A 22,092-nucleotide genomic window follows, 5' to 3' on the forward strand; every position below is an offset into this window, starting at 1 on the left:
AGAAAATCAGTCATCAGTCATCTGTTTCCAGGGCATTCTGAACCTTTATAATTCTTTTTATCTCATTAATGCAAGTAAGTTTCCAGTCATGGCTTTATTTGCCAATGATCCGCGCACTTTGAAATAATAATTTAACCTTACAGATTCCTTGTGGTTTAGCTAACTACCTTTTGGTTAATATCCAGAAGGGAAAGAAGGTGGTAAACATGAGAAATTTACAAAATAATCAGAATTAAGTTGGTGAGTCTCCTTGTCTAAAACGCATTCCTCAACAGCTCATCTTTTATGTAAGTCATCTATAAGAAGACAGCTTTGATTTACAGGAACTATATAAGTGACCTGAGCTTTTGACACAAGGAAATGCTGAATCTGAGAATGCAGTGCCCCAGTTTAACTTTGCTTCCGTCTTTGTTAGGATAATTAGGCTTCAATAGCAGTCAAGCGGAAGAGGTTTAGTTTAGCCACAAACTGGAAGACTATCTTTTGAATATTCTGACAAGGATATTTTGTATTCTGGATGGGTAGTCTGGGGAACTCTGAACAAGCAGTACTAACAAAGGGAGGATGATTAGTTTACATGACGGAAACGAAGATTTGTTTAACTAGTCTGCGGTTGGAAGGGAAGAAGATTCTCAAGGACCTCAGTATAACTTCCCACTGTCCCCGCACTCTATATAATTCTGAGATATGGCAGATGGCTTATCCCATGAAGCTCTAGTCAACACCAAAGGGATAATGAGGTTCTAAATATATCCACTGACCACTTGAAAAAAATATGTTAAGTGGTGAAATGAGCTTAAAGGTGAAGGAGTTCAAGATGGTGTCACAATGAAGCTTCCTGTTGACTGCTATCATCTGTTCCTTTTTGGGAAGCTCAAAGACTGACAAAGCTGAAATGAGAAATGTGCTTTCTCAACTAGGGTACTGCATTTCTGTGCACTGACTGACACATTTAGCAGCAGGCAAAGAAAAGATGAATGAAAGATAAGATTATTCTACTCAATTAGGTATAGTCCTGAGTACCTTTGCTGAATGCAAGATACCAAGGGGATGGGATCTCAGTTCCATTCTATGCTTAAGAAAAGCATCATAATATGAAATAGTAAAAATCATTCTGTATTGTTGAAGCTTTGTGACTAAATTCCATATTCTTTTATAAATGATATGCTTGGCCAGCTAGTGTGGTAGAGTTAATCTCTGGGGTAAAATGCCACATTCCCAAACTGCAATATGATATAACAGGTGACCATTCAGATTGTACAATTTAAAATACAGGACGTGGCACTGAGGCTGGGCCACTGAAATGCCTTTTTAATTAGATGTATACTTTGAAGCCTTTTTGTTGTATATACAATCCAAATAGAAATTTTATTATGTCTATTTATCTTTTATTTAGCACTGATAATATACTATTTGCACAGAATCAAACTTTCTCTCCCATACCCATGGCTCTAACCCTCTAAGAATTCCCTAATAGATGAACACACCACTGTCCTTTCCATTTTAAAAGTATATTCTTCACCCTGATTTCTACATGTATATGTGTCTAAAAAGCATAATTTATAGTCAAGAGAATAAAGTGTTTTGGTTACATGTTGTACTTATAATCATGTAAACTCTGGATGGTGCCAGTAACTTTTATAGGTATATTAGATTTTGGTTCTTTTGTGTTTTTTTAAAGTTTTTGGAAAGGGATGGCAACAGTATTGTTTGTTTTGTCCATAATTTTGGTAAATTTGAGATGGATTCCACAGGAGAGAACAACCTCTTAAAAAACGTGACAGGCAAAAATATGAAAGCTAATAAATAGTAACAGTCATCTAACTTTTGGGGAATAAAAAAAATTGTTGTTCTCTTAATATATCTGATAGAAAAGACCATATGGTATAGTTGACCTTATGTGGTTAAGTTTTAAAGACAGCACTCAAGTGTCTAAACTAAAAACTTTGTTAAGAACAAAGGGAATGGGAATTCAGAGTGAAAAAGAGCAAATTGCAAAAGAATCTTATATTTTAGTAGCTACCTACTTTAATATAATTACTTCTATGAAAAAAAAATATTTTCTGATGAAATTAATATGCATTCACTGAAGAAAAACAGAAAGACACAGTAAACTATAAAAAAGAAAATGAAAATACCAGAAATAGTTCCTTTTTAAATCAAAGTCAATTGCTTAAGATCTGGAATTTACCTATTCTAACATAGTTTGAAGAAAATGAACCTTGATAGAGATTAATAATTGACTTCAAGGGCTTTACCAACTGAAGGCCATCCACAGAAAAGGAAGACTGGCTAGTGGAGCATATTCTGACTTCATTTCCCATGAGCCCCTGGGGCATAATATAAGCAAATAAAATACATGGATGCCACAAACACATAGCAAAATAAAAACTGCAATGCTCCTTCTGCCAGGCTCTCCTGGTTCTGTTGTGTCTTTTTGTCAGTTAAAAACACTGAAAATGAATGTGAACACAGAACTTTTCAAAGTGATGAGAAACCCCCTACTGCATGACTAACATGCCATGTTACCTGCGTAATGAGTACAGTAGTAGCAGAAATCCAACTTTAAGTCATTAAAGTGGCCTATTCACTCCATCCCTGGATAGTTGAGCCTGACCTTTGACCTGCAAATTCTAACAGAATCAAGATGTCTCTAAAAGTATTCTGCTGTGGAATTTGAGCTTCAAGAAACAGTAAGACCACCTCCTGTCCCCTTCCCCCTTCTGAGCAAATTTCAGAAACAGGAGGCAGATATCCAAGGCAAATGGAGCTCAAAATCCTTTCAAGAATTCCCGAGTCCTTGAAAACAACACAATAGCTTTCTATTACGAGTCAATAAGAGAGATAATCAACGTTGGAATGATGATGGTTAACAATTTAAGAGACTCCTAAATATGTGTGTATGTGTTTAACAGAAATGCAAGACACAAAAGAAATATTAATGAAGGGATGTTACCACGGTTTACTTTTCCCTCCTCCTCCAACTGGGTATTTCAAATTGAATGATTATATAATCATGTTTCATAAATTCCATAATCCTGAAAACATCAGGAAAGATCAGATAAAAAAATGAGATCAGTAGCTTTAGGCATATAATTTATGGTCATGGGCATATACTCATAGTTTACTCCAATTTTAAGATAAATCTAAAACCTAGATTCTTTAAAAAAATTAAATTTATTGGGGTAACATTGGTTAATAGAATTACATAAATTTCAGGTGTACGACTTGACTTTATAACACAACATCTGTATATACTCTGTTGCGTGCTCACCACCCGAAGCCTAGTGCCCTTGTGTCACCATATATTTGACCCCTTTTACCCTCTTCATCCTCTGCCCAAGTCTCTTACCTCCTGGTAGCGGTCATTCTGTTGTCTGTATCTACGAGTTTGTTTTGTTTGTTTGGTTTGTTGCCTTTTGTTAAAAATCTAGATTCTTTTATTGATGCTCCCTTGATTCTGATGCCTCCTTTACTTGTTATTTAACCAATTAACTATCCAGAGTGAGTTGTAAACCACCAGGATATCTCCTCCACTCTTTCAACTCATTTCCAAAGAATCCTTTTGATTACTATTTTCTCCAGATTCCCTTACAGAGATCTCAGAGGGTGTGGCAGATATACTACCTTAATTGAGCTCAGTGAAAACCTGTCTATAGGTGATCCTATGTGGGCAAGCCTGACTGAAACGCCTGATACTTCAAACTTTGGTCCCTCAACATCTTATGATCTCCTCTCTTGGTCACCTTTATTTAGATACTACTCAGAAATATTTTTAATGTAAAATGTTAACACTAAATAAAGTTTAACATCCACCATAACAAATTTCCCTTTCAACGTTAACTGAATCATCCTATTCCTAGGTCCATAGACTGCCAACATTTAAATAATTTGATTTTTTCTTTGCTCCCCATAACCAATATTCCAAGTTTTGCTGGTTCTTCCTAAATAGTTTTTAAGGAACCCACTGCTTTGCATCTTCAGCATGTTCACTGTCACAGACACTACCATACTTTAATCATGGGCCTATATTATTCTTAAAACCCCTTCTCTGATTTCCCCACCATTCTATACTTTCCTACTCTTCCAATGTCATTTTTATCAGGTTTCTTACATCAAATGCTATGGCCTAATATTTGACCACCTATAATTTTCAATATATTTCTTCCTCACTGTCCACCAAGGACCCTGTGTCACCAGTTACTTGCTTTCACTTAGGTTTATGCTACTCTCTCTACCTGAAATGCCTATAGCTTTTTCTCCTTACCTGATTGCTAATTTCTCTCTATTCAGCATTTCCTTTTAGCATTAGATTATATTAGACAGGTGTTTGCTCGTAAATGTCCTTCAATTCTTCTACAAGTGCAGGGTCTGCTTCCCCAATTGTATTATGCTCACGGCTTAGGTTTTGATTTTTTATGAGTTTACTGGTCTTGCAATTTATTTGCTTGCTAATTTAAAAAAATTAAAAATTTTTAAATTGTGGTAAAACACACATAACATAAAATTTACCATTTTAACCATTTTTTAGTGTACGGTTCAGTAGTACATTCATACTGTTGTGCAACCAGTTTCCAGAACTTTTCATCTTACAACACCATGAGTAAGTATTTAAAGAGATTATAAAAAATACTGTATAAATAATTTTGTTTTGAGTAGTGAGTATGTCCTTTCTAACTGTAGGATTGCAATATAAATAATGAGATGAGACAGACAATGATAAGTGCCATAAATCATATGGGCAGGAAATGCTGAAATAATACAGCAGACAAATCGCTATAGGATGACTGCCGGGGAATTGAGACGGGACTTATTTTGACAGAGATAATAAGAAAGACAGTGAAAGTGGCAAGCACGTCATATGTGAGGACACACTGCCTAACTGGGTGCCTACAGGGAATGGAAACTGAGAGAGAAGCTGAAAACGCGGCTTTGAATCAGAGTACAGATGGTCTGGAATGGCAGTAAGGGGTAGTCACAGATTGTGAAATCCTTAAGGGTTCTAAACAGAACCTGATACACAGATGGTATGCAAAATGCTGAATATGAAACAATTTGATTTTGGATATAATATAGAGGCAACGAAAGTTCCAGAAAAGTAAAGCAAGGTTTTAGAAAGATGGCCTTGGAGGCAAAGAGGAGAGATCAGATGATTCAGAAAGCAGAAAGGTATGGATGCTACTGCTAGAGACCTATTATGAGTAAAATTTTTATATTACAAAAACTATTTTTAAAGAACAAACAATAAAATGCTGCTGTCTGACTCCTGGATTCAAGAGTCACAGGTAGGACTATGATAAATTGCTGTCTATTCAATAAATACAAAACATAAGTATCACATTTATGTTTTGATGTTGGAAAGTAACTTTTAAATGTCACCAAATATACACTATCTTGGGATCCAGTGATGTTCACCGGGGCCCTGCCTAGTATAACGTTCATGCAGCAAAGTAGCAAGGCCTTTGCACAGCGCAATTTTGAATCCTCTAGTTTACTGCTGGTCTCATGACTGTATCTTCTGAAACACAAGAATCTGATCCATATTAAGGAATACACTGACAGAAAAATGGGTAGGAAAGTTATCTCAGTATGTACTGACTTATTTTTTAGAAGTCTTTGAAAAGAATAAAAATTAACATAATAAAAGCAGACACTCCTGGTTAGCTACAGCTCAGTAAATGAAGTCAACTGAACAAAATTTTGTAAGGAAAACTTGTATTCAGTTTTTCTCCCAACTTTTTCTGAAAAAATGAGCATCTGATACATCAAATCCACTATGGATTATAGTAAGTTTGGAAAACTTAGTTTTACTGAAATATTGATACATCTCTTATGAAGCTGCTGCCTGCTTCCCATACTAGCAAAAACTTGATGTTTGTATCTGTATTTGTTAGAAAAAACACACAAAAGCTTGTATTTGCAAAGAAATAAAAAGCAGATCAGTGGCTGCCAGAGACTGGGGCTGGAGGCTACAGAATGACTAGAAAGGAACACAAGAGAACTTTTTGGAAATGTATTATAGCTTGACTATGGTGGCAGTTACACAGTGTCTACATCTGTCAAACTCACCATGTTGTACACTTAAAATGCATGCATTTCATTGTATGTACATTATAACTCAATAAAGTTATTTTTAAATCATAAACATTCTCTGAATGAGGAATGTTGTACAGCAAACATTACAATAATAAGCATAATGTAATTTTTATTGTGGTAAAATAATACATAATATAAAATTTACCATTTCAACCGCTTTTAAGTGTATAGTTCTGTGGCATTAAGCATATTTATAATGTTGCTCAACCATCACCATGATCTTTCTCCAGAACGTTTTCTTCTCCAATTAAAACTCTGTACCTGACAAGCTGGAGAGGCTCGATTGATTGAGCGTTGTCCTGTGCACCATAAAGCTGCAGGTTCAATCCCTAGTTCGGGCATGTGTGGAAGGCAACCGACTGATGTTTCTCTCTCTCTCCCTCTCTCCCTCCCTTCCTCTCTCTAAGCATGTCCCGGGTGAGGGTTAGAAACAAAACAAACAAACAAAAGAACCCTGGCCCATTAAGCACTAACTCCCCATTCAGTCCTCCCTCCAGCCCTGTCAACCACCATTCTACTTTTTGTTTCAATTAATTTAACTATTCTCGGTACCTCATAAGTGGAACTATATAGTATTTGTCCTTTGTATCTGGTTTATTTCACTTAGCATAATGTCTTTAAATACAATGAAATTTTATTTTCCCAAATTTAAGTGACATTGAAGATAAAAAAAATACACTATTTTTCCTATCTGCTTTTCAAACTGTTTTTCTTTACTATCATTCTCTAAATCTCTAGGAATCTGTCTCCTGTTCAGTCATGGTGGACTAGGAAGGTGTGGTGGGAGAGCTAAGATTGGAGGGGTTGAGCAGATGTGGAAAGGTCTGAGGTGGCAGCACTGACAGGACTGGTGAACGATGGTAGCCTCATTGGCGCCCTGATGCTCTTTCTTATTAAGCCGAGTTTCAAACTATAATGTACAACCATGGTTTCAGTGTTGTTAGACTGGATACAACTTAGAATGTCTGTGAACAATTTGCCACTTTATGTTAAATGTCATTTATCATGATATTGAAAATCTGTTCAAGAAACCAGAGGGATATTTATAAGTTCCAATATTTGGTTAAACTTGAAATAAATATTCAATTATAGAAAAGCCTGTCCAATTTTCTAGAGGGCTGCAAGACAATGACACCCTGAAGAAGTACTAGCAACAGAATAAAGCAGTTTGGAGATAAAGGTCTAAAATAAAGAACCTCATGGGAAAACAGGATGACTTCCTTTTAAGAAGTATTACAGTCCAGCTCCACTTCCATGAGTACTTTAAATAAAACTGAGCTTTCCTGACTTTAAATCAAGTCCCAATACACTCTGGACATTCTTTCTACCCACTGCCTCCCTCCCTGCCCCCGCCCCCACACCTCATACAAAGAGTCAACTATTAGTTTTATCCCTTACTGTGCTGATTAACTGACAAGTAAATGTCTTTCAAAAACTACACCTTCAGTTTTTTATGGATAGTCATTGTCTTATAAATGATGCATTATGCAGTCCAATGTTTAGAGTTTTGCTTTCCAGGAGGCACTTCCACAAAACAAATTTCATGAGAGATTTTCACTCCTGCTGGCTGGGATACAACACGGTAGTGAGCCATCCTGGATTATGCGGGTGGGGTATGCCCCAGGGGTGGCAAGGCAACAAGGCAGGATGTCTCTGAACCTCTCATAACTTCACAGAGCAGAACTACAATACCAGTTTGAACCCTTACTTGAAAGAGAAATAAATTCGTACGTGTTTTACTCTATGATTTTTGTCAAAACAGGCGACCATATATCCAAACTAGTTTAAAATCTGCTTAAAGAGTAAATGTCTATAAAGAGTGAAATGGAGAATATAACTGGAATCTAAAAACTAGAAGAGAAATTAGAGAAATTAGAGATCAGAATTAGCCTCAGAATACATTCTTAAAAAAAAAAAAAGCTAGAAGAGAAAGGAATACCTTGGTAAGATAATGTCTGCTCACTTGGTATCTCATTTTACTTATTGATTAGAATAAGATCCACTAAAAATTTATAGGATCCACATTAATTTGTAAAATAATGGAACATAATACCTTTCTGTAAAAGAAATCGAGAACTATAAAATTAGCCAACCACCAAAGTATATGTAAAACGCACCTATATATTCTCCATGTTTGAGGACTCTAGTGATGTATCTTTTGTGATACCCAAGTATGTAGAGATCAATAGTCTCTTCAATACATTATGCAGGGAACTACAATTTATTGTGAAATAGTATACTAGGAAAGGAAACAATATTATTTAGGTAAGAGACTTAGACTATATTCTCTGCAGTCATAGCTCATTGGAGTGAGTTGTCTCCATCTCTGGTTTAGTGGAGAAGTGACCCCTGGATTCTACCTATTGACCACCTATTTCCAGAGAGAACTCATAAAAATAAAGACCATGTGTTTTATCTGACTGACTGTTCAGGCCCTCACCATGCTACAATTACTGATACTCATCTTAAAAGAAAAGAAAACGCGTCCATTGACACTACTTTCTCCTAAAGCTCTCTTCCTTTTCTTTCCAGCATTTTTTAGGACTCCAATATAGTACTAATGAGAGTTTTAGATTCCTGGTTTCCAGATGGCAGAACAAAGACCTACTAGTTTCCTTCTCCTCTAGAAAATCACTCCCAAAATACCAGGGCAATAAAAAACAGAAACGAACCCTATCTTTATTGATACAAGAAGATTTATGTTATGACAAACTATAATATAAAAAGAGAAAATGGGTAAGGAAATTTTTAGCACATGAAGGTAAATCCAAAGTGCCTATTGAGGGAAATACCTATGAAAGGGAAGTAGATTCTCGCGTGGAACCCAAGACGTGCTCAAGAATAATTAGGTTAATAGCTGCAGCAAGTTGCGTAACAAAAAGGGCAGACATCTGTAATACTTTCAACAATAAAGATAAATTTTTAAAAAAGTATCAGACTTGCTTTACAAACAGTAGTTCTCAAACATAAGAGAAATTATTCAAAATGGAAGACTGTGTTTACTACTGCCCTACTGAATTTGAATTTTAGGGAATGGGCATTTATACTTTTAAGAAGCTCTCCAGGTAATTTTGAGACCCAGTACTTAACAGAAAGATAAACTAATTTCAAAGGCAAAGGGTAAGGTATTAGGTATGCTGATTCCCTACATCCTTGCCAAAACTGGGTTTTTAGCATTTGTATTTACTTTCCCTAATTCAATAAGTAATTACAAAATCTACCGATTCCACAGTGAAAATGGTCAGTTATTTTAAATTCTGATGATTTTGCAGACACACAATATTGACTGTCACTCAACTTGGAAATATCATGCAGAGATGGCTTACTGTGGTGTTGTTCTATGCAACAGATTGTTTGGAAAAAAGTTTAGGCAAGCATCTCATAATGCATTCTTAGGCAACTGCCCTCCTATCTTCCAGGCAAGGGCCATCACAAGACAGATCGGTGAATTTAGGATCTTCTGCTTTCTAAATCTCTGCCTTTAAAAACAGCTGGCAAGCCAAGGGAGTTTTTGTTGGGGATTTACTCAAATCCTATCAAAATCCCTAGTGAATTATGTCTTAAACCCACTGATTTGTGTTGGAGATCTGGGGGGAAATAGCTTAGCATGAATCGCAAGAGATGAAGCTAAGTAGTGAGTTCACAGTAACATCTGGGGATAACGTGTACAAAAAGATTTATACTGGTCTTTTCTTTCATTTTGTCATTACTATTTCACAATAGTATGTCCTTTCTGCCTAATGTATGAGAGTATAATATAAACAGAAAAATTTCAGAATACAAACCTCACTTATAAAGACGTAGTCCTTTCAAAATAAGGTAGAGTATACCTGTCATTGTTATACTCACACTTTTGGGCTATACCAGCAATTTCAACCAGTGTGCCACATGAATTTTTAAAACATGCAATTCCTGACTATTTAGGGGCACTGACCTCTTTTCCCTTAGACTGTCAAATAAAAAAAATGACAACAGCCAGCACAACAACAGCACTAGTTAGGTGCGAATGAATAAAATTATAGTGTGGTTTTTTTTGGTCAGATTGGCAAAAAACATATTTTTTGGTATGTCGCAGAATTTTAGTAATTAGTTTATGTGTGCCACGAGATGAAAAAGGTTGAAAATCACTGGACTATACTATTTATTGTGTCTTCTTTTTTTAGGAAGTCTGTTTCCAAAAGAAAATAAGCCTTCTTCCATTGTTTCTCAGAACTCAAACTCCAGAATACCTCCATCTATTTAGATGTCTGTTTTAAGAATTATTGAATGTTTTAAGCAATTAATCCTTGCACTTTGTCACTGTCCTGCTGTTTACATAACCTTTCCCAGTCATAGATGGATAGCATGTCCGTAACAGCTGTCCACACTGTGCTACTGTGGGAGCTGGCTTGTCTTTTCTTCAGCTTGCGCTGCATTCCACGTCTGTTTGCTATGATACCTGCTAGAAGAATGCCAATGGCATGATGATGCTCATTTCTCCACTTTCTAGCACAATCAAGAGCTAAGTGTGTCTTGATTTCACAAAATAGCCAACGTTATACTGTACATCTAACATTTGGAGATGTGGTACTCTGCATGAAAAAAAAAGTAGAAATTGTTCCAAAGAGTAAATATCCAAGATAGTGTTCAAGCTGCGTTTGAAGCCTGTGAAAGCTGTAGGGATATATATGAATGATGCTGGGATACACTGAGAGAGGACAAAAAACACCGGGGTCGCTGAGATTCTGAAGGTCACCAAAAGCACATGCTGCCAAAAGAGATGAAAACAAACTCTGTAATTTATTATCTCCCTGTATTAATGATGACTCAGCCACTCCATCACTCATTTGCTATCAATCTGTTGGCAAAAATTATAAAAACTCCACTCCTACACAGGTTTGGAATAAAACATCTGTTGGTGTCTTCTGTAGAAATAGGCACATGACTTTGCCTGCATTTGGCAGATGAATTACCTCGACTGTTACTGTCAGCTGGGGTGGGCCGTCTTCTCCGCACCCTCCCTTACATTCCAGCTGCTTGTCAAATGCCAGGCTTAATTCAGAAAGCATAATCACCGCACCGATTTGTCATATGTACATGGCACATGGTTACCTACAGTAGGCATAAAAGACTGCGAAATGCAGAATCTTCTGATAAAAGTGTTTTTTTTTTAAACTTGAAAATTTTCTGCATAGCAATGTTATTATTTAATAAGAAAAATTCATTCAAAAATAGTAAAGCAATAACATCACTGCCTACTGAGTGACACACATTTACTTCAAAGATACAGAAAAATGACCACTGAAAATATCATTTCAAAACAAGTTTCATAATTTTACTATATGTAAACTAAAATTTTAAAAAAACTTTTAAACTTTGCATAATATTTTAACAAGTATAGGAAAGATTTTAAAACCACAGAAAATGATAACTATTACTGCATGTATTTTGTATGTAACCCCTAGGTCTTTTCCTCCTTGACTGAATATTCTCTCTTATAGCTCCTGCTTTGCCTCATGCTATAGCAAGGCATGCATCTGTCACATTTCTGAGAGCTGATCGGTGGCATGAACTTTTATCATGTTCCTTTTCACTTCAGCTAATCTTTGACTCAGCTGTAGTGCCTAATTGGTGCCTTCCTTACAGGGATAATTCCATTTTCCAAACTGCCATTCTCCAATCACAGCAGGAGTAAGAAAGACAAGATAATTTTTCTTATTATTTCCATTCTGTTCCACAACCAAAATTTTCACCTCTAGCACACAGTTATTCTCTAGGTTAGCATTTCTCAAAAGTTAATCCACAGAAGTATGGCAAGAGACACTAACAAACGTCCCACGAAAAAAGATTTCCATGGTCAAGTAGGAAGAACATTGGGCCTAACTGCACACTGGTATAGAACTTACAAGAGCTTTTTACGGTACACATCTTCAGTAGGTTACACATCTTCAGTAGGAGGCTATATTTTTTAAAGCCCAAACTACTGCCCACAGGCCAAATTTGGTCCACCACTTATTTGTACATCCCACAAACAAAGAATGGCTTTTAAATTTTTAAATGGTTGCAAAAAAATAATATTTTTGTGACATAATATATATAATATCTTGTAAAATTTATTTGAAATTCAAATTTCAGTGTTTATAAAAAACATTTTAACAGAACACAAACATACTCATTTGTTTATGTATTTTCTATAGCTGTTTTAGCACTACAACAGGAAATATGAGTGCCTGTGACAGAGTCTGAATGGTTCACAAAGCCCAATATATTAACTGTCTGGATTTTTACAGAAAAAATTTGCAAATGCTGTTATAAACCATTTTCCAAACTCATTTGACTATGGAATACTTCTCCCTCATTTTCTTGGTAGAACATCAACTAACAGATTGACACATACTAGTATTACAAGATAACAGTTTGCAAAGTGGTAATTTAAGCATAATCCAATGGCTCCTCAAAAGAATGAATAAAAACGCATGAATGAAGTGGGTAAAAATCCACCCTGATCAACACTGCCAGCATAATTCCTCTAGAGTCAGATATTCTGCTAAGCACTTTACATGGATTAAGTAATTTAATCCTCACAACAACCCTATGAATTTTAGAGGGGACACATCTAGTAGGCAGTTGTGTTGATGGGCCTGGAGTCAGGCCCTGAGAGGTGGATATGGAAATGATCATCATAGAAGGTAGTTGAAATAATAGGAATGCATGAGACCACCAAGATCAGAGGAGGCGCACACAGCAGTGGTAAAAGAAAAGTTTATAAAGACTTGAGGGGAAATAGTCCTAGAGGTAGAAGAAAGGAGAGAGTGCGATTTTTGGATGCCGTAGAAAGTAAGTTTTAAGAAATAAGTAGTGATCAAACACTTTCAAAGTGTTACAGATAAGTCAAGACAAAGAATACAAAATTTCTGTTGGATATTACTTTTAGAATGTTAGGAATTACTTTGGGGAAACAGTTTCAGTCCTGGGAGCAAAAGTCACATTGAAAATGGCTGAGGCACAAACAGCAGTAAAAAAGTGGAAAGGGACCATAAATTAGTCTTTCAAGATCGCAGAGAACAAAACTAAAATCACAGACTTTTAGAATAGCAGAAGACCTTACAGATCATCAAATCCATCCATGAAAATCATTGTTTCATTTTTTTCTATCACATTCCTGTCAAGTTTCCCTCCAGCCTATGTTTAAACACATTTCAAGACATGGTACTCCAGCTATTCCGAAGCAGCATATACTTGCTTTAATAGCCTAACTTTCAGAATTATGTTATAAAATCAATCCTGAAAGCTATCTCTTTTAACCTCCTTAGTTCTATCCTGTTAGGCCACATTGAGGAAATTTAATCAGTCTTTTACATGATTGTGATTAAAATATTTAGAAACGCTATTCTCTCTCCTTAGTGTTAAACAATTATTTGCCAAAAGTTTGGCCAAGGTGCTGTGGCTTAATTTAGGTCTTTACTAAGCTCAAGTACACTGAAAAAGTCTTACAGAGCCAGGTGATCTGTAGGAGCTGACAACTGATGGGCTCATTTGCTGACAGTTCTAGGATAAGCAAATATTTCCAGGTATTTTATTTAAAGCAAATCATAAGCTATATCATGTATAAAGTCTATTTTTAAAATCTCAGTTAAACAGAGTCAGTGGACGTTGGACGTCCTGCCTTGATTATTTTGGAGAACAAGGTAAGGCTTAAGAAATTAGTATAAAAAATACAAACGAGAAATGTGGACCTTCAACGGTTCTTTTATGATTAGACTGATATTAGTAAATTTTACAAGGGTTAAAACATTATATTTTTTGGGACTGCTCCTGCTTGAGTCAGATGAGGCAAATTAAAATGACCTACTGTGAACTGTATCATAGCTGCCAAAGGAACTGATTATAATCTCCAGACTGGCTAGGAATTTGGGTATCTTCTCTATGGTAGTTCTATGGTAATCTCTACAGAACAGGAGTCCTTAATACACCACATCTCTGCCACTACTGTAGGAAGTTAAGAAAATTGAAAGCCTTTTGTAAAGGAAAAAACCCCCAACATAATATTATATCTTAATATGTAAAGTTCATTATTTAATTTGTCCAAATACGCCATTGGGTAATAAGACTTGACTGCATCTCATACCCTAGAATTTTATCAGAAGGAGAACTAGGAGATCAGACTGAGAACACATGCTTAAATGGCATTTAAGACTACATTTTAAAATGGAAAAAAAAATTTCATGCTAAATTAGTCCGATTCTAGAGTAAATACACGTCTTACACAAAGGATCATAAGTGTAAGAAGTTTTATTTGTATGTACTTTGAAAGAAACAAAAAAGACAAAAAACAACAAAAAAAGAATAAAGTCAAAGCATGTGTTACCATGTCTAAAACCCCCAGATAATCTCTAATTATGTGAATTACTTTAATTTCACAAATTTCTGTGATACTGTGTGCATATACCAGTATACTTAAGCACACCTGCTTTCAGAGCCTAAGACTAAAGGTGTAAGAAAATGAGAAATTATTTGGGAATCTACTGACAGATCTCAGTTTGACGTTTTCTGTATCAAGACAATGAATTTTAAGAACATTCTATTCTATGTAAGAATTAAATATAAAGGAGATTAAAGATGGCGGAGGACTGAGTGGAAAGTACACTGACACTCTCCTAGGAACAAACTGGAATTACAACTAAAATATAGAAAAACCATCCTGAATAATCAACTGCAACTGAAGACGAGCTGGGGAGTACCCTCATAACCAAGGAGGAAAAGTGAAGTCCACATACAGACTGTCAGGAAGTGCAGACGTGAGAGTGCTCGCTGGGCTCCCACAGGCAGCAGCTGAAGGTACAGAGGGATGTCTCAGCTGTGGGGGGTTCCCACTGAGGACTCTGGGGCCTAAACCCCAGGCTGGGCTTTCCAGCCAAGAGCACCAGGACTGAGAAAGGTGCCCACATAACATCTGGCTGCGAAAAGCAGACAGATTTCTGTCTGCCAAGGAGAGATGGCTGGAAATGCAGGCATCCTCTTAAAGAGTCAACACACAAAGTTTCGTGTGCAGCCACTCACCTTGGGCTCCAGCAAATGGAGTGCAGAATGGAGTAGACTGGAGCTATGTGGGGAGAGTCAGGGGTTGTGGTCTCTGGAGAGTGAGATCAGAGGGCACCTGTCTGGATTCCTGTGTCAACTCATTCCTGTATACTGCAGAGGCAGATATGTACCTTCCACGCAGCTTTTGCCTAAAGGGGAAACAGTTGCCCCACCCTGCTGAAAAACCTCTTTCCCTACCCGTGGAGTTTCTACAGCCTGAGGCTCATTAAGAGAATCAGATTAATCAGCCTGTGGGCAGAGGCAGACCTCAGGGTGCTTTGAGTCTCTGCCTGATCTGCTTCTGGACGCAGGCCTTGGAAAAGCAGACTCGGGTGTGCATCTTGGTCCTGTCCAAATGCACCCAGCACAAGCAGAGGGGATCACAAGCTGTGGGTTGTTGATAGCTCCAAACAGGGTACTCAAGGCCAGTCACTAACAGTGTCTGACATTGGCCTGCACTAGAGACCATCCAAAAGGCTGGGAGTTCTAGCAGCAGGTCTACCTAAAACATAGAAACAAATCTAAACCGGCAGCCAAAATGGGGAGACAAAAAACCAAGCCCCAAACGAAAGAACAAGAGAAGTCTCCAGAAAAAGAGCTAAATGAAAAGGAGATAAGCAATCTACCAGATATAGAGTTCAGAATACTGATTGTAATGATGCTCAACAGCATGAAAGAAGATATGGGAACTGTGAAACATGACCAGCCAGAAATGAAGAATGACATAGCAGAAATAAAGAATACACTGGAAGGAAAAAACAACAGATCAGAGGAAGCTGAGGATAGGATCAGTGAATTAGAAGACAGGGTAGAAAAAAATCACTCCATCAGAAATCCAAAAAGAAAAAAACAAAGGACAGTTTAACGGATTTGTGGGACAACACAAAATGTAACAATATTTGCATCATAGGACTGCTAGAGGAGGTAGAAAGTAAGCAAGGTTTAGAGAACCTGTTTGAAGAAATAATGGTAGAAAACTTTCCTAACCTGGTGAAGGAAAAAGTCACACAAGTTCAGGAGACACACAGAGTCCAAAGCAAAAAGAATCCAGAGAGGCCCTTGCCCAGACACATCATAATTAAAATGCTAAAAAATTCAAGAAAGAGAGAGAATATTAAAGGCAGCAAGAGAAAAGTAATCTGTTACCTACAAAGGAGCTCCCATACGGTGACTTATTAGAAACTCTACAGGCCAGAATGGAATGGCATGAAGTATTCAAGATAATGCAAAATAAGGATATAAAACCCAGGTTACTCTATCCAGCAAGGCCATCATTCAAATAGATGGTGAAATAAAGAGCTTCCCAGACGGAAAAAAAAGGCTAAAGGAGTTTATCACCACCAAACCAGCATTGCAGGAAATGTTAAAGGGACTGCTGTAATAAGAAGTTGAAATAGAAACATAGGCATAAAGATATAAAATGGCAATAGATAAGAACCTAATAATAATCTTAAGGACTTTAAGGGAGAGATCAACAGCAATACAGTCATAGTAGCAGACTTTAACACCCCACTGACTTCACTGGATAGATCTTCCAGACAAAAAGTCAACACAGAAACAGTGACTCTAAATGGCACACTAGATCAGATGGATTTAATTGATATTTACAGAACATTTCACCCCAAAGCTGCAGAATATACATTCTTCTCAAGTGCACATGGATCATTCTCAAAGACAGAGCACCTATCAGGCCACAAAACCAGTCTTTACAAGTTCAAGAAGACTGAAATCATATCAAGCATTTCAGATCACAGTGGCATGAAATTAGAAATCAACTACAGTAAAAACACTCAGAGACATTTAAACACATGGAGGCTAAATAGCATGTTATTAAACAATGAATGGGTTACCAATAATATCAAGAAAGAAATAAAAAACTTCCTGGAAACAAATGAAAATGAACACACAACAACCCCAAATCTATGGGGCACAGTGAAAGCAGTCTTAAGAGGGAATTTCATAGCACTACAGGCCTACCTCAAAAAGCAAGAAAAACTTTTGGTAAAATATCTAACCCTACAACTTAGAGAATTAGAAAGCACCCCTGTGAAACCATCCAAATCAGGGCTTTTCTTTGCTGGGAGTTTTATTTTTTTATTACTGCTTTGATTTCTTCAGTTGTTATTAGCCTATTCAGGCTTTCTGATTCTTCCTGATTTAGTTTTACATGATCTCACTCATATGTGGAATCTAATAAACAAAATAGACTGAGGAACAAAATAGATCCAGAAACACAGAAGCATGGAACAGACTGATGAATCTTAGTTGGATGGCGGGGGTGGGGGAGTGGGTGGGAAGAGATTAATCAAAGAACTTATACGCATATATACATAACCCGTGAACACAGACAATAGCGTGGTGAAGACCTGGGTGGGGGTGGATGCAGGGTGGAGGGGATCAATGGGGAAAAGAGTGGGGGATATCTGAAATACTTTCAACAATCAAGATAAATTTTTTAAAAAAGTTAAATATATAAATTTACAAACTACACATAATAACATTCAAAGAAGTCACAGTTTGGCTCCAACTCAAATTTTCCAGACTAAAGCTTTATAGTCTTTTGGAAATTCTGTTATTTTCCAAATACCTGCCTCCTTTCTTGGTGTCTTTGGATCTTTTTCACACTAAAAATGCAGTCTTCTAATCCCTCTTGCTCCTGCCAGTTCAGTTCAGTTCAGTACACATTTATTAAATGTCTTCTATGTGACAATGGGCACACTAGGCATTAAGCGAAGACAAGGACTCAGTCTTAAAATGTTATCCTGAGAGATCTTGTAGGTAACTGGAACGGGGTGGCAGGATGAAGTCTTATGTTGGATGGAGCCTGGCAAGCCCTAACAGTCTTGTGACACAATAAGGTAGATGAAGCCTCAGCCCTTTTGAAGCTCTGAGAAGAAATACGGAATTTCAGTATGTTGTGCTGCATTAAAAGTGGTGACCTAATGGATCTTTGTGTCTTTTCAGGCAGTATATATTTAGCAGTGATTTATCAACTGTTTAACCATATAAATGAAACTGGTTGTTTTCTTCTACAAAGCTATTTGTAAATAATACTTGTAAAATTGGAAAATAAACCCTCTCTAATTTGATTGGTTAATCATGTATATACAGAAATTATTTTGCCCTACATTTTATTAATAATATCTCTCTAGTAAAAGAAGAGAATATAAAATTATTTAATTTAAACAGATAAGTCTGTATTTCTGGATACTTTTGTTGAAAACAAAAATATACCATTATTTTATAAAATGTGTTTAAAATTTTCAAATATCAAGAGACTGAGAAAACAAGCCACAAACTAGGAAAAATATTTGTAAGAGACACATTTGATAAAGGACTACTATCCAAAATATGCAAAAAACTCTTAAAACTCGGTTATAAAAAAATGAATAACCCAATTAAAAAAGGTGCAAAATACCTAGACACCTCACCAAAGAAGATATACATATAAAAAGATGTTCAACATCATATGTCATAAATGAATTGAAAATTAAAACAATAATGAGTAACCACTACACACATAAGAATGGTCAAAAGCCAAAAAAAAAAAGACACCACCAAATGTTGGCGAGAATAAAGGGGACTCTCATTCATTGCTGGTAGAAATGCAATATGGTAGAATCACTTTCGAAGATAGTCTGGCAGTCTCCTGCTCACAAGATACTCTTACAAATATACTCTTACCATTTGATCCAGGCAAACACATCCCACAGTGTATAATCAAATGAACTAAAAACAGGTTCATGCAAAAACCTAGACAGGGTGCTTGTAGCAGCCTATTCAAATATTGCCAATATTTAGAAACCACCAAGATGTCTTTCAGTAAGTGAGTGTATAAACTGTGGTACATCTGGACAATGGAATATTATTTAGAGCTAAAAAGAAATTAGTTATATAGCCATGGAAAGATGTGGAAGAAACTTAAATGCATATTACTAAGTGGAAGAAGCCATTTTGAAAAGGCTACCCATACTGCATGATTCTAACTATACAACATTCTGGAAAAGGCAAAATTATGTAGGCAGTAAAAAGATTAGTAGTGGCCGGTGGTTGTGGAGAGGGGGAGATGAATACGGAGAGCACAGATTTTTAAAGCAGTGAAACTACTCTACATGATACTACAATGGTGGACACATGTCATAATACATTGGTCAAAACTCATAAAATGTACAAAACTATGAGGAAACCCTAATGTAAACTGTGGGATTTGAGTGATAATGATGTATCAATATACATTCATTGAATGTAATAGAAGTACCTCACTGGTACCCACAGTTAATCATGGGGAAGACTATGTATATGAGGCTGGGAGTATATGGGAACTCTGTACTTTCTGCCCAATTTTGCTGTGAACCTAAAACTGCTCTAAAAAATAAAGTTTATTAATGAAATAAAATATATCCCATAACTAGTCACAGTTAGTTAAAAGCCTCTGTTGAGAGGATGAAGAGATAAGGTTCAGATTGTGGGAAAATATTTACAAACCACTATCTGACAAAAGACAAGTATTTACAATAAAGAACTCAAAACTCCACAGTATAAAACAAACTAAATAGAAAATGGAAAGAAAAAGATGAAGAGATATTTCACTGAAAGGATATACAGATGGCAAATAAGCACATGAAAAGATATCCAACATCACTCTCCATTAGGGAAATGCAAGTTAAAACCACATTGAGATATCACTATATACCCATCAGAATTGCTAAAACTGTTACACTCACCTCCTCCCAGGACGAAACTGGAATTACAACTAAAATACAGAGCAAGCAACTTGAATAACCAACTGAAGACTAACTGAAGAGAAGTCTTATAAGCAAAGATTTACAGGGAGATTCCAAGATGGCTGCAGAGTAGGTGGAAGCTATACTCACTTCATCTTGGCCCCAAACAGGATTTACTGCTAAACTATAGAGCAATCAACTTGAATAACCTACTGAAGGCTGGCTGAAATGAAATAACCAAGGATTTACAGAAGAAGTCACATAAAGACTGATAAGAAGGGTAGAGATGCAAAAAGGGCTAGCCCCCACACTCAGGTGCTGAGAAGCCTGAGGGATATCATGGCTGTGAAACTCTCTCCTGCTATGAGCGTGGAATCTCAACCCCATGCTAGGATCCTCAACCCAGAGCAACATAAATGGGAAGAGGAGCCCACAGATCATCTAGTGATGAAAATCAGTGGGGGGGGTTCAGTCCACCTGGGAGACCCAGACCACCTTCCTAGGGATAAACACACCTATTGTTATAGCACTAGCCTGGGGAGTGACCTGTCTATTCTCCGACTGTTGGCAAGGCCATGCAGCCATACACGGGTCCTGAGGAGGGGGTCTGCTGGCTGTACCCAGCAGTGACTTTAAGGGGCCCTCTTTTTCTGGGGAGGCTTTATGTGAGACTGAGACAGTGACTAAACTGTGTGGCTTGGGAAAGAGGGTGAGTCTCCCCCACCACGAGCACACACAGCTGGTGCCCCTGCCCCCACCTGTTGAATCACTTGGCCAGGCCATTGTGCTGAGTTAAGCAGCACAGGGGGACCAGAGTGTTACACAGAGCTGGGATTTTTGGACCATGTCTCCTGGGGAATCTTTTGTCTGAGAACCAGACAGGTGAGTGCTGAGGTGTGTGGCTACATTGCAGGGAAGCAAATTCTATCTCCCGTGCAAGTATCAGCCCATGCTACCCTGAGAAGAGAAAGGCCCGCCTTCCTCCTATAGGCTTATGGGCACCACCCCAACAGGAGACTATTTGCATCAGCCTGGCCAAGTCCCAGATACCTCACCACACTGGGCTCAGTTCCATGGGGGAAAGGAAGACTGGCTCAGAGCTGGGACATTCAAAGTGTGAGCTTTTTGAAGGCTCTTGTCTGGGACTGGGATGAAGTGCTTAGTCCCCTCCTGTGGGCTGGGACAGCATCATTGGCAACTTTTGATCTATCCTCCTGAGCCCGAAGTAGCTGCACCCAACCTGAACCTGCAGGAAGCCCCTCCAGTTGGAGATTCTGGCAGAGTCTGAGTGGGCTACTTTCCCTATTGAGTGCCTGACTGTATGATCTCCAAATAGGGCACTGTCTCCAAATAGCCCTGTCCTTCTGACCCTGGTTGCGCAGCCCTACTAAGCTTGCAACCTGTGGAAGGGGCTGTGGATGACTGCTAGCTTGAGATCACCTTACAGTCTTTCTCTGGAAGACTCTGAAGGAAGGCCAAGCAACCTCAGTGGACAACGGAGTAGCTGACAGGTGGAGGCCATGGTTCTTCTACAGATCTGCCTCCAGCTCTAGCTGGAGGAAGCTGACCCTTATATAGAGATTGATTAGCCCCTCCAAGGCACACCCAGGTCCAGTAGACATAAACAGTGAACAGTGTGGTAGCTCCAGAAAGGTAGCCCAAGGCCAGTTAAAAACAATGTCTGACATTGACCTGTACCTGAACTCCCCCAAAGTAGACCCAGAACCAATACGAAGGGTGGGCTTCAGATGACAAAAGAACTCAAACCAACTAGTCACACAAGTGGCACACCCTAAAGGATATTCTGGTGGTAACTGAGGATTACCCTTATAGTCAGTTTGCCTGAAGGGTTAACACCACCCATGAAAGGGACAACAGCATTCAAGACTCAACTACAACAGGAGGATCCACATAATCCACAAGAAACATTCCTGGAGCACACAGCTCAGGTGACCTGGAAGGTTGTGCCACTGAGCCCAGCAAGACCCCTTCATCATAAAGCTATCATAAAAAGTTTGTGAGTCATAGCAGGTCTATCTAATACAAAGGGACAAAATGGGGAGGCAAAGAAATATGCCACAAATGAAAAAACAAGAGAAATCCCCAGAAAAAAAATTAAATGAAATGGAAGGGACCGAAATACCAGATGCAGAGTTTAAAACAATGGTTATAAGGGCGCTCAAGGATCTTAGGGTAAAAATGGATAATCTCA

At 37.6% G+C, this 22,092-nt stretch overlaps 1 protein-coding gene across 4 annotated transcripts in view; it reads right to left on the reverse strand.

Annotated features, from left to right (window-relative positions):
• ERC1 (ELKS/RAB6-interacting/CAST family member 1) overlaps window positions 1-22,092 on the reverse strand; it is a 425,945-nt gene that overhangs the window by 97,858 nt on the left and 305,995 nt on the right. The gene's annotated exons all lie outside the window — the stretch shown is intronic.

The sequence above is a fragment of the Miniopterus natalensis genome, chromosome 2 (assembly GCF_054644295.1).
Source record: "Miniopterus natalensis isolate mMinNat1 chromosome 2, mMinNat1.hap1, whole genome shotgun sequence".
Lineage (NCBI taxonomy): Eukaryota > Metazoa > Chordata > Mammalia > Chiroptera > Miniopteridae > Miniopterus > Miniopterus natalensis.